Source organism: Gossypium hirsutum, chromosome A12 (genome assembly GCF_007990345.1).
Source record: "Gossypium hirsutum isolate 1008001.06 chromosome A12, Gossypium_hirsutum_v2.1, whole genome shotgun sequence".
NCBI lineage: Eukaryota > Viridiplantae > Streptophyta > Magnoliopsida > Malvales > Malvaceae > Gossypium > Gossypium hirsutum.
This window is the reverse complement of record NC_053435.1, coordinates 60340537-60353631: the sequence shown is the minus strand read 5'-3', so window position 1 is coordinate 60353631 and position 13095 is coordinate 60340537. Positions and strand designations below refer to the sequence as shown.

The window sequence follows — 13095 nt, the reverse complement described above, 5'->3', positions numbered from 1 at the left end:
GCTTACTGTTATATGGCTTCAGAGAGTATTTTTCGGTTATGTGCTTTAAAGAGCACTCCTGAATATGAATTTACAGATTTCTAATTTGTACACTTCGAGTGTACTACCTCTGTATCCATCGATGTTTTCAATGATTCAACGGGCAAAATCCTGACATGAGAAAATATGAACATGAAATTAATTAATACACGTATTTTCTTGAAATACATGAAAATGCTGAGACATGATATATGGAAATACGAGATGATAATATATGAAGATGGAATTTCTTTGATGAATATGTTCATCCATGATTATAAATTCGTACACCTTGAGTGCATTACCCGTGTGACACTGACATTTCAATGATTTACTGGGCAAAGTTCCTACATGAAATAATCTGAACTTGAGACAAATTATTATGAAAATGTACTTGAAATACAAGTGTCGAAATGTTTTTTTTTAATTTGAAAGCAATGGAGATCGACTTTTAAAAATCGAGTGTGGAGTCGCCACGAATCTCTTGATTTAGGTGTGATTGGGCCACCTACTAAAATGCTTTATTCATGAAAAATCAAAAAGTGGGTTCGGGAGTCGGCTATGCATGAGGAAGGGTTAGCACCCTCATTACGCCCAGAAATTGGTACCAAATTGATTCGATGTTGTCCTTATATCAAAAGTTTTTTGAAGAAAAGATTTTCTGAAATATGATTCTTTTTAAAAATGTTTGAATAGCTTAAATTAGCGGTTAAAAATCTCTCGTTTCAAAGATATGCGGTTTCATACCCAGTATGATTAGATACGATCCCCTATACCTTTAAGATGCGATAGATTTTTGACTTTTGAAAAAAACCATACATTAAAATTATAAAAGGTTATCAAAATTTTTGGTTCTCCGGAAAAGTCAGACCCAATACGATTGAGCACGATTTTCCAAAATCCCGAAATATTAGATATTGCCTTATTTCAAAATTTTTGAATAATAGAAATTTAGAAATTTGCTTAAAAACATGTTTATTGAAAATAATTATGATAAAAATACAAAGTTCAAATCAAATTATATATGAAATACTTAAAACACAAATTCATTCAAAAATTGATAATTAACATGATAACTTAAATAATGTATTAAATATGAAGGAATGACAATGCATGATATAAAATAATATAATAAATTTATGAAACATGTATATACAAGTAAAATTAGATATAATTGTTTGTAAAAAATGTAAGAAAGAAACAAAGTAAATATAGAAGCTATATAGGTTACAAAAGTTTCTAAAAAAACAAGGTTATATACAAAATGTAAAACTATATCTACACGTAAATTTAGTGATATATATTATTAAGATTATATTTATAAAAGGGCATTTGGAAACAAATAATATATAATTTTACATGTAACAAATTGAGTTAGAGTGATGGAACATATAGATAGTACATACATAAGGATAATAAAATAATGTATACAATATATAAATCCTATGATAAAGAAATATGGTCTAGACAAAATATATTATACATATAAATGACTTTAAAGGATAATATATACATTAAAAAAAATATTTACATAAAGTTATATGAAAATAATAACATATACTATGGTAAAAATAATTTAACATGGGTAATGTACATATGAAGAAATTTTAAAGATAATTGTATGTCCAAAATAATATTGAATAAAAAATGAATTATAAGATTGACTAGATTTGATAAAAAATTATATGTAATAAATCTTAAGAACATAATTACATTCAAATCTATTAAAAACTACATGAATAAAAACAATATGACTTCTATAATGCATGTAAGTATTAAATATACATTTAATAACAACTTAAATGATATACAAAATAAATGAAATTCTCAAAAAGAATATAAACATTAAGACATGTGGAAAAACATAGAATTAATAACATACATAAACCATAATGAATTTTACTTCAAATAGTATGCTAATTGTTAAAATAACAGAATAAATAAAAAAAAATTACAAAACTCAGCTATCAAAACAACATAAAACATCACAGCCAATGAGTAAGTATTAAAAAAATTGCAAGCACAGTAAAATAAAAATAAGACTTAATTACAACAAATTTAGCACAAGAAGAACCATTTAAAAATAAAATAATTGAAAAATCGGATCAATATGCCATGCGCACAAATGTGCGAGGACTAAAATCGGAAATATACTGAACTCAGAATACTTCGCTGAATCGTGGACCAAAATAAAAAACGGCACAAATCATAGGGCCAAAATTAAAAAGACAAATATGACAAATAAGACTCAATTGGAGACGTCACACGAAAGAATGGACCTAGCGCGAATTTACCCATTCAAACAAAAAGGGCGCAGATCCAACTCCTTAAATCGGGCTAATGCGCCGACCTTCACTTTATTAAACAGTGCCATTTTTTAAAACTGCTATTATACCGTCCTTTTTCAATTGTTTTTCTTCTAAAACGCAGCAAACTTTCCTTTTAATCTTAAGTATGCTATCAGCCCATTCCCTTAGGGCTTCATTTAGCATGCTGCCACTGACAATATAATTATTGGAGCCATGAAATCAATTTACAGCTTCAAGATCTCTCCTCTGACTTCGATTTCAACGAAGCAAAGAAGTATCCATAGCGAAATTTGCAAGTGAGACCCCTTCCTTTTGCTTTCCTTTTTATTTTCAAATATAATAATAAAAGATTGAAAAGGAGATTGAAATGATTCAACGAAAGCAAAAAAAGGAAAAAAAAAATTAAAGCAAATAGGAAACTGAAAGATCACCTCTACCAATTTGCGTTTGAAACACTTTTTCTGCTATTTAGTGTGCGAATGTAAGCGTATATTGTGCGTAATCTTCAATTTACAGTACATCCATGGCTTTTTATAGCCAAATTTGCAAAATAAATAAAAAGAAAAAAAATGAAAATCATATTTTTAGCTGGCATTTCTGTTATTCTTTTTGTTCTCGCAGGTTCTATGGGAGCACAGGACTACTGTACGGTGGAGAAGGCCATGCAGGTCTGGCATGTTCCAAAAACACCTAGTCCTGTTGAGAATTTTGGGTGTATTGGGCCTCGGGTTTTAGGGCTTATAATGGGTATTGGATCTCAATGTTTGTAAAAGGGACATTGGATTTATTTTTGTTGTTTTATTTTATTTTTGGTTTTAGTTTTGGTGTAGGCCCGGGCACAAATTAGGTCTTACAACTGCCCCTCTTTGCTCATTATCGTGTAACGAGAATAGAGCAAAGACTTTAAATAGGGCCAATTTTGCCCGGTTTTGCTGAATCTTGTCTATAACTTTAGGGAAATAGGACTGGTGACCTAAATCTACTCCATTGCCGATACATGGAGATAAGATTCGTCATCCTCAATCTGCTCCGCAACTGTTTTAGGGAAATAGGTCTTCAATCTTCAGTCTACTTCTTTGCTACCTCAGGAAGACAAGACCAAAATCACCAACCTGTTCTCTTGCTATCTCAGGAAGATAACACTTGGGGCTTAAATCTGCTCCATTGCCGGTACATGGAGATAAGATTTGCCTTTTCCAATCTTCAATCTTCAGTCTGCTTCCTTGCTACTTCAGGAAGATAAGGCTTGGGGCTTAAATCTGCTCCATTGTCGGTACATGGAGATAAGATTTGTCTTTTCCAATCTTCAATCTTCAGTCTGCTTCCTTGCTACTTCAGGAAGATAAGACTTCAATCTTCAACCTGCTCTTTTGCTACCTCAGAGAGATAAGGCCTTGAGGCTTAAATCTGCTCTATTGCTGGTACATGAAGATAAGATTCGCCTCTTCCAACCTTCAATCTTCAGTCTGCTTCCTTGTTACCTCAAGAAGATAAGACTTCAATCTTCAACCTGCTCTCTTGCTACCTTAGAGAGATAAGGCTTAGGGCTTAAATCTGCTCCATTGTCGATACATGGAGATAAGATTCATCATCTATGAAGATCTGCTCTGCTGCAACTTCAGGGAGATAAAATCTTCAATTCTTAGTCTACTTCCTTGCTACCTCAGGAAGATAAGACTCATTCTTCAACCTGCTCTCTTGCTACGTCAGATAGATAAGGCTTGGTGGTAAAATCTGCTCCATTGCCGATACATGGAGATAAGATTCACCATCTTCAATCTGCTCTACTGCAACTTCAGGGAGATAAGATCTTTAATCTTCAGTCTACTCCACTGCAACCTCAGGGAGATAAGACTTGTTATGATCTACTTTACTGCAACTGACATTTTAACCTGCTCTACTGCAACTTCAGGGAGATAAGGTTTGTAATATTCGATCCATTCCGCTGCAACTTCAAGGATATAAGATCTGACTTCACCGATATTACTACACCATACTCTTGGACATGTCCTGTAGACTCGGTTTCATGTATCATGCTTATGCCAAATAATTAGGATGTTATGATCAAAATGAATCAAATACTCCTAATTAGACGTGATGCTTATGACACATAATTAGGATGCTATGATCAAAATGAATCAAATGCTCCTAACTAGATGTGATGCTGATGTCAAATAATTAGGCCGCTATGATCGAAATGAATCAAATGCTCCTAACTAGATGTAATGCTGATGTCAAATAATTAGGATGCTATTATCGAAATGAATCAAATGCACCTAACTAAATGTGTTATGAATGATATATGAATGTAAAAATGAAAATGATCTTTTTTAAATAATCTTTCTTTTTTCTTTTTTCTTTTTCCTTTTTTTTTAAAAAAGCTTAAGGTATCATTGCTCATTGTTCACCAGAGCATTATCACTGATTTATTATGCTGTCATCTTGTTCAGCTGGTATTCTTGACAAAAAACCCAAAGAAACAATCACATTCTGCTCAGCAAGCTTGCCCCGCTGTAATTCCAGAGTCCCTTACACTGTAACTTCTGGGACATAAAGTTTGAACTTCCCACTGCAACTTCAGGGGAATAATCATTTGATTTCTTCTATCCATCCTGCTATAACTTAGAGGTATAGGATCTTCAATAAATTTGATCTGTTACACCATTCCCTAAGTATAATGAACAGATGTATATGCCTGATATCTGTATGAATACAGAATACCATTTTCTTTTTCTAAGAACAATCTCATTGCTCATTCTTTGCTAGGATTATAACACCAATTAATATTTCTGACAGAAAATCCAAGGAGATAATCTCAATTTAGGCTTAAATATTTCCAACCCTTAAGCTTGGTGAGTTTTAAACAATGGTCCTGATTCAAGCTCCTATATTATTTAGAATCTCCCTAAAGCAATATGCGAAACTTCCTTTATGAAAGTATTATTAGTCCAAAAATCGTTATTTCAATCCGAAATGCTTGAAAAAGATCATAACCATGAACAAGAAAGGAATTAATAGCTTGAAACAAACAAGCAAATATAACCAAGAAAGAAATGTATTAGGACGTGACCTGAAAAGAACAAGGTAATCAAAGATAACAATCAAAAAATGGGTAAAAATGGAAAGCTAGGTGCCCCATGTATCGCAGCTTGAGCTTCTCTGTACCAACTTCTTGAGGACCATTCTGAGCTCAATCTGCGTTTATGGGATCCAGAGTACTTTGTCAATGCCCCAAGATGTAACAGTCTTCTTTCATTGCTAATTCAGGCATAGCAAGACTATTGTATGCCCCATTTTAATCCAAATCTAAGCCGCCCTTTTTGGGTTTTCAACTCAAATCCCCTTTGGTCTCAAAGCGCCCTTTGCGGGTTTTCGTCCTGGCCTCTCCTTTTTTTTTCAACTTCTTTGATTGATTCTTTCTTTCTTTTTTTTTGATTTTTTCTTTTTATTTCTCTTTTTTTATTTTGATTTTTTTCAAGGTCTCAAGACGCCCTTTGCGGGTTTTCACCTTGGCCTCTCCCATAGAACACACTTTGACTGCATTTTGAATTCCCCGAATTGGGAAAATCCTTTCAATCAAAAATAGGCCTTCTTTACATAAGGTCCCTTTTAGTTTGGCATATTTCTTCCTTTGAAGTCCTTTTGTATAGGAAAGATCTTCTTCAATATCAAACTCCCCTCATGGAATTCTTGAGGATAAACTTTTCTTTCATAAACCCGCATCATCTGACTGTGACGGATATCCTTTAAATTTGACTGATCATATCAGGATTGAACCCATTCTAATTCATCCAACTTTAATTCTGCCAAGACTCGAAGAAAAGGAATCTCATTTTCAAAAACTGTTTCAGTCCTATAAATCAATGTGTTGCCCCAGTGAAGGTTCTGGCTCACGTTTGATAAACATAGAGGGTAAATGATAACTTCTTTATGTCAATCCTTACAAGACTCAGTCATTTTTCAATATGAATTTTATTCTATTATTTGCTTTTCCTTTTTTTCTATTTTTGAACTTTTGTTTTTCTTTTTGAATGCCTTTACTGCACTGCGATATAGTGTCTGATCTTTGAATAGACTGCAAACTTTTGACATTATGCAGTTGTATTTGAAAGTGATCCTTTCTGACATTACTTTTCAGCAACCTTTTTTCTCTTTTTTTTTTGGAATTTGATGACTATCAGTCTTGTAATATTGACATATAAAGATAACTTCACCCTCTTCGTGAAGTAATCAATGATTGCTAAGATGAATCGATGAGAACAGCTTGATAGCATCCTTGCCCCATATAGAGAAAATCTGTGAAGAAATGAATGTGGCTTTAACCAATGCAATCCCCTTCCATGGTGGCTCAACAATACCCAAACCTTATGATTAGCGTGGCTATCATGAAACCTCTAACATGTGCCTTTGTGGCACTGTATAAACATTTTGTATCATCCAAAGATCTTAATATCTCAAATATATCTCGACATGATCATGTGAAAACATCTTTGAATTTCTTAAAGTAACTCAAAGACAAATTATTTTGTCCTTGTGGTAACTCAGGTTTCAATCTTTGCCCCTTGTTCACATGTCCATTGACCCTTCGTAAAGTAGGATCTATTTTTTTCATCTTATTCTACCGTCCTTAACAAATCAGGAAATAAGTCACAATCTTTGTCATCTTCAAAGTCTTGAGATCCGCTTCAACACCTATCTCACTTCAAAAGGGAGTCAGTTACAGCGTTGCTCATGTCATTGATATCTGGGGACCTATAGTAGGTACAAAGGCAAATTCCAAGGATAGTTATTTGTATGGTATAATAATGAATGAAGGATGAAAGCATCTTTTTAAACAAAAATAGTCTAAAGAACAAAAGAATATATAAAGAATGAAAGAATATTTACTCAAAAAGAATGCATTTTATTGAAATAAAAATTTTGGACACAAGCCTATTTCACAAAAGGATTCTTATTTCCCCTAGGCTAAAAGCAACAAGCGCGTTTTGAACATTACTCTAGATTAGCTCTAAAAATACAAGGATCTCTTCCACAGTCCTGTTGCTTAAAACACCCCCAAGTACATAAGAGTTTGGAAACTTTTATTCCCTGGACTTCTCTTTGGATATGTCATTCAAATTCTCTTTGATAACTAGCGGTTACAACCCTTGGCTGGCCTATGTCAACCAATTTGGAACGCATGCTCACGATGTTCACTTTATTTTCCTTGTTTCCCAGGGTTGACCTTTTGGCATTTTCTCCCATATCTATTTTCCCATTTCTTATCGCATCTTCAATCATCTCACCAGACATTACTATATCTGAAAAGCTCAAAGTAGCGCTTCCCAATATATAGTCAATGAACGGGGTTTTCAGAGTATTGACGAAAAGCATCGTAGTCTCCTTTTCTAAAAGAGGCGGCTGGACTTGTGTTGCTACCTCCCTCCATCTTTGGGCATATTGCCTGAAGCTCTCCTTTTGCTTCTTTTCCATATTCTGCATGGTAATTCTGTCAGGTACCATGTCTGTTACATGGCTATACTGCTTCAAAAAATCCTGTGCTAAGTCCTTCCATGAATGGATTTTAACACGACTCAATTGATTGTACCATTTAGCTGCTGACTCGATTAGACTGTCCTGGAAGCAATGGATTAATAATTGGTCGTTATTAACATACCCTGTCATCTTTCGACAGAACATTGTGATGTGAACTTCAGGACAACTAGTCTCATTGTACTTTTCAAACTCTGGAGTTTTAAATTTTGGCGGGAGTACTAGATCGGGAACCAAACTTAGATCCTTAACGTCAATCCCACAGGAGTCAACATTCTCCATTACTTTCAATTTTTCTTCCAACCACCTATACCGATCCTCAAGTTGTCTTGGCAATTCCCTCTTTACTTTTTCCATTTTATATAGATCAAGAATTTCAAGATTAGTGGGGTTGCCCCCTGGATTGGAACCTGAACCTATCGGGTAATCTACCAATACCGAGTTACCAGCCTGATATTGCTGAGTTCTGATAATAGGTACACCTTGCGGACCTGTCTGAACATTTGTCGGGGTGAAACTTGGAGGGTAGAGAGGCTCCTTATTGTCCTTCCCAGTATTGATCATGGAACTTTTCCTTTCTTTAAGCCCCTTTGTCAGCAATTGAGACAACTGGTTCAACATATTCCTTTGAGACTCTAGCACCAAATCTCTCATATCCTGCCTAATCTTCGCTAGTTGTTCTTGCATCTATATTTGTAACTGGTCTTGCATCTCTCTTTGAAGTTGTTCAAGTCTTTCCAATGTTTCATCCATATCTTTTATCTTAGCACGGGTACCATAACGACGCTTGGTTAGTAAGTTTTTATTGGTCCCCAGATTAACTGAAATGATTTCAACTAATTAGGGATCCCTTTTATGAAAATTTAATGTAAATGATGAAATGATGCAATGCAATGCAAATGCATGGGATGAATGCAAAAGAAAGAGAGGTGTTGATTTTGAATTTAATTCCATTAGAACAACTTTTCTAGAAAACAAATTCCTTTACATAAAACGGACTACATATACAGCCTTGCTTTCATATTCCAAGCGAGGACACTGATCCCTTTTCTTCAAGAAATCCAAATATCTCAAGCCTCTAATAAATGCCTCCACTAGCTCTTCTTTGCTTGATCCAGGCCACAACTCATTATCCTCACAACGTTGATTAGCTCCGTTAAGAAAATCGAGATGTGACGGCTCCGTTAAGAAAATTGAGATGTGACGGCTCTCAAACAATCTTTATCGGCTTGAATCTTCAGGTAAAGACTTATTTTTCTCCACAAACTATCAGCCTTCTTCCGTCAATTCAGACAACCATATTATAATCCACTTTATCAGGAAATTTGTTTTCTTATGACAAACTGTTTTATTTAGCTATCAAATATAAATCAACACATCCTTTCTATGATGATGTAATGCAATGCAATTATAAACAAGACAAAAACAAAACACGTTAGTATAAGTGAGATAAATATCAAATAAAGTACATATTCAGGTGACCACTAAATTTGGGCAAGGTTCTACCTAAGGTGAACTCTTAAGGTTCGCTATATATAGCTCGGTTCTAGAGTAAAGGTATCCGAACCAGTAGATTCCTCAATCCTCACCCATTATAAGCCCATACGGATCGAGTTCGGTTCGGGGGAATACATTTCCCTATGACCATGCGGAGATGAAAATCTCACAAAACCATAGGTATGGATGTATCCCGGAAGCAATCCACTAGCCCATACGGAGGTGAAAACCTTACGAAAGCATAGTTTCTTACTCCCACTTAACAGGTATAACCATAGTGGTCATGCAATGCAATGTCATATTATTCTACAATACTCGAACCACAACAATCATGCAAACAAATGCAATTAAAAGAATCGTGATTTTCACAACAAATTTTCAATTCTTTGACAAAAAGACAGCAAATAATCAATTTTATGGCCTGACTCTCTTTATTCAGTCCCAATGGAGTCGCCAAGCTGTCGAAACATTTTTTTTATTTTGAAAGCAATGGGGATTGACTTTTAAAAACCGAGTGTGGAGTCACCACCAATCTCTTGATTTAGGTGTGATTGGGCCACCTACTAAAATGCTTTATTCATGAAAAATCAAAAAGTGGGTTCGGAAGTCGGTTACGCATGAGAAGGGTTAGCACCCTCATTACTCCCAGAAATTGGTACCAAATTGATTCGATGTTGTCCTTATATCAAAAGTTTTTTAAAGAAAAGATTTTCTGACATATGATTCTTTTTAAAAATGTTTGAATAGCTCAAATTAGCGGTTAAAAATCTCTCGTTTCAAAGATATGCGGTTTCATACCCAGTATGATTGGATACGATCCCCTATACCTTTAAGATGTGGTCGATTTTCGACTTTTGAAAAAAAACCATACATTAAAATTATAAAAGGTTATCAAAATATTTGGTTCTTCGGAAAAGTCATACCCAGTACGATTGAGCACGATTTTCCAAAATCCCAAATATTAGGTATTGCCTTATTTCAGAATTTTTGAATAATAGAAATTTAGAAATTTGCTTAAAAACATGTTTATTGAAAATAATTATGATAAAAATACAAAGTTCAAATCAAATTATATATGAAATACTTAAAACACAAATTCATTCAAAAATTGATAATTAACATGATAACTTAAATAATGTATTAAATATGAAGGAATGTCAATGCATGATATAAAATAGTATAATAAATTTATGAAACATGTATATACAAGTAAAATTAGATATAATTGTTTGTAAAAAATGTAAGAAAGAAACAAAGTAAATATAGAAGCTATATAGGTAACAAAAGTTTCTAAAAAAACAAGGTTATATACAAAATGTAAAACTATATCTACACGTAAATTTAGTGATATATATTATTAAGATTATATTTATAAAAGGGCATTTGGAAACAAATAATATATAATTTTACATGTAACAAATTGAGTTAGAGTGATGGAACATATAGATAGTACATACATAAGGATAATAAAATAATGTATACAATATATAAATCCTATGATAAAGAAATATGGTCTAGACAAAATATATTATACATATAAATGACTTTAAAGGATAATATATACATTAAAAAAATATTTACATAAAGTTATATGAAAATAATAACATATACTATGGTAAAAATAATTTAACATGGGTAATGTACATATGAAGAAATTTTAAAGATAATTGTATGTCCAAAATAATATTGAATAAAAAATGAATTATAAGATTGACTAGATTTGATCAAAAATTATATGTAATAAATCTTAAGAACATAATTACATTCAAATCTATTAAAAACTACATGAATAAAAACAATATGACTTCTATAATGCATGTAAGTATTAAATATACGTTTAATAACAACTTAAATGATATACAAAATAAATGAAATTCTCAAAAAGAATATAAACATTAAGATATGTGGAAAAACATAGAATTAATAACATACATAAACCATAATGAATTTTACTTCAAATAGTACGCCAATTGTTAAAATAATAGAATAAATAAAAAAAATTACAAAACTCAGCTATCAAAACAACATAAAACATCACAGCCAATGAGTAAGTATAAAAAAAAAATTGCAAGTGCAGTAAAATAAAAATAAGACTTAATTACAACAAATTTAGCACAAGAAGAACCATTTACAAATAAAATAATTGAAAAATCGGATCAATATGCCATGCGCACAAATTTGCGAGGACTAAAATCGGAAATATACCGAACTCAGAATACTTCGCTGAATCGTGGACCAAAATAAAAAAACGCGCAAATCATAGGGCCAATATTAAAAAGACAAAGATGACAAATAGGACTCAATTGGGGACGTCACGCGAAAGGAGGGATCTAGCGCAAATTTACCCATTCAAACAAAAAGGGCGTAGATCTGACTCCTTAAATCGGGCTAATGCGCGGACCTTCACTTTTTTAAACAGTGCCATTTTTGAAAACTACTGTTATACCGTCCTTTTTCAATTGTTTTTCTTCTAAAACGCAGCAAACTTTCCTTTTAAACCTAAGTATGCTTTCAGCCCATTCCCTTAGGGCTTCATTTAGCATGCTGCCACTGACAATATAATTATTGGAGCCATGAAATCAATTTACAGCTTCAAGATCTCTCCTCTGACTTCGATTTCAACGAAGCAAAGAAGTATCCATGGCGAAATTGCAAAGTGAGACCCCTTCCTTTTGCATTCCTTTTTATTTTCAAATATAATAATAAAAGATTGAAAAGGAAATTGAAATGATTCAACGAAAGCAAAAAAAAGAAAAAAAAAATAAAGCAAATAGGAAACTGAAAGATCACCTTTACCAATTTGCTTTTGAAACACTTTTTCTGCTATTTAGTGTGCGAATGTAAACGTATATTGTGCGTAATCTTCAATTTACAGTACATCCATGGCTTTTATAGCCAAATTTGCAAAATAAATAAAAAGGAAAAAAATGAAAATCATATTTTTAGCTGGCATTTCTGTTTTTCTTTTTGTTCTCGCAGGTTCTATGGGAGCACGGGACTACTGTACGGTGGAGAAGGCCATGCAGGTCTGGCATGTTCCAGAAACTCCTAGTGCTGTTGAGAATTTTGGTGGTATTGGGCCTCGCGTTTTAGGGCTTATAATGGGTATTGGATCTCAATGTTTGTAAAAGGGACATTGGATTTATTTTTGTTGTTATATTTTATTTTTGGTTTTAGTTTTGGTATAGGCCCGAGTACAAATTGGGTCTTACAACAAGGATATGATTTGTATATGTTATATAAACACATGATGTGGAAAGTATATGTACATGGAAATCTAATTACTATTGAGCCCATACATGTTTCTTGATATTTATATGAAATATATGACTAACAAGGGTGATGAGGATATGTGTTAGGGCTCGTGATCAAGTTGGTTGAATGTGCCTTGTATGTTTATATTGAATTTAAATGAGTGGTAAGTTAATTACCATGTTATACGAACTTACTAAGCATTTCATGCTTACTTTGTTTTATTTTCCCTTGTTCTATAGTAATTCAGAGGCTCGTTGGATTGGAAGCTTGATGGAGATCACTCACACTATCCATCAGCCCATTTTGGTGTATATATATATATATGGCAAATCAATTATGGTCATAATGGCATGTATAGGTTAATTGGTCAATATTGGCATATAAATGCTTTAATTGTAACTAGCCATTGGAATGGCTTGTGATGGATTGTGTTTGAAATGGTTGATTGATAGAAATTATATTGGCATATTGATGATTGAATTAA

General features: G+C 33.0%; 2 long non-coding RNA genes across 2 annotated transcripts; both read left to right on the top strand.

The window, feature by feature from the left end:
• The first annotated feature begins 2210 nt into the window (after positions 1-2210).
• Positions 2211-3237, top strand: LOC107963592 (uncharacterized). Its single transcript, XR_001701986.2, has 2 exons — positions 2211-2623; positions 2949-3237. It is a non-coding gene; the product is annotated as an uncharacterized lncRNA (long non-coding RNA).
• Positions 3238-11221: 7984 nt separating this feature from the next.
• LOC107962934 (uncharacterized) lies at positions 11222-12652 on the top strand. Its single transcript, XR_001701827.2, has 2 exons — positions 11222-12012; positions 12336-12652. It is a non-coding gene; the product is annotated as an uncharacterized lncRNA (long non-coding RNA).
• The last annotated feature ends 443 nt before the right edge of the window (positions 12653-13095 follow it).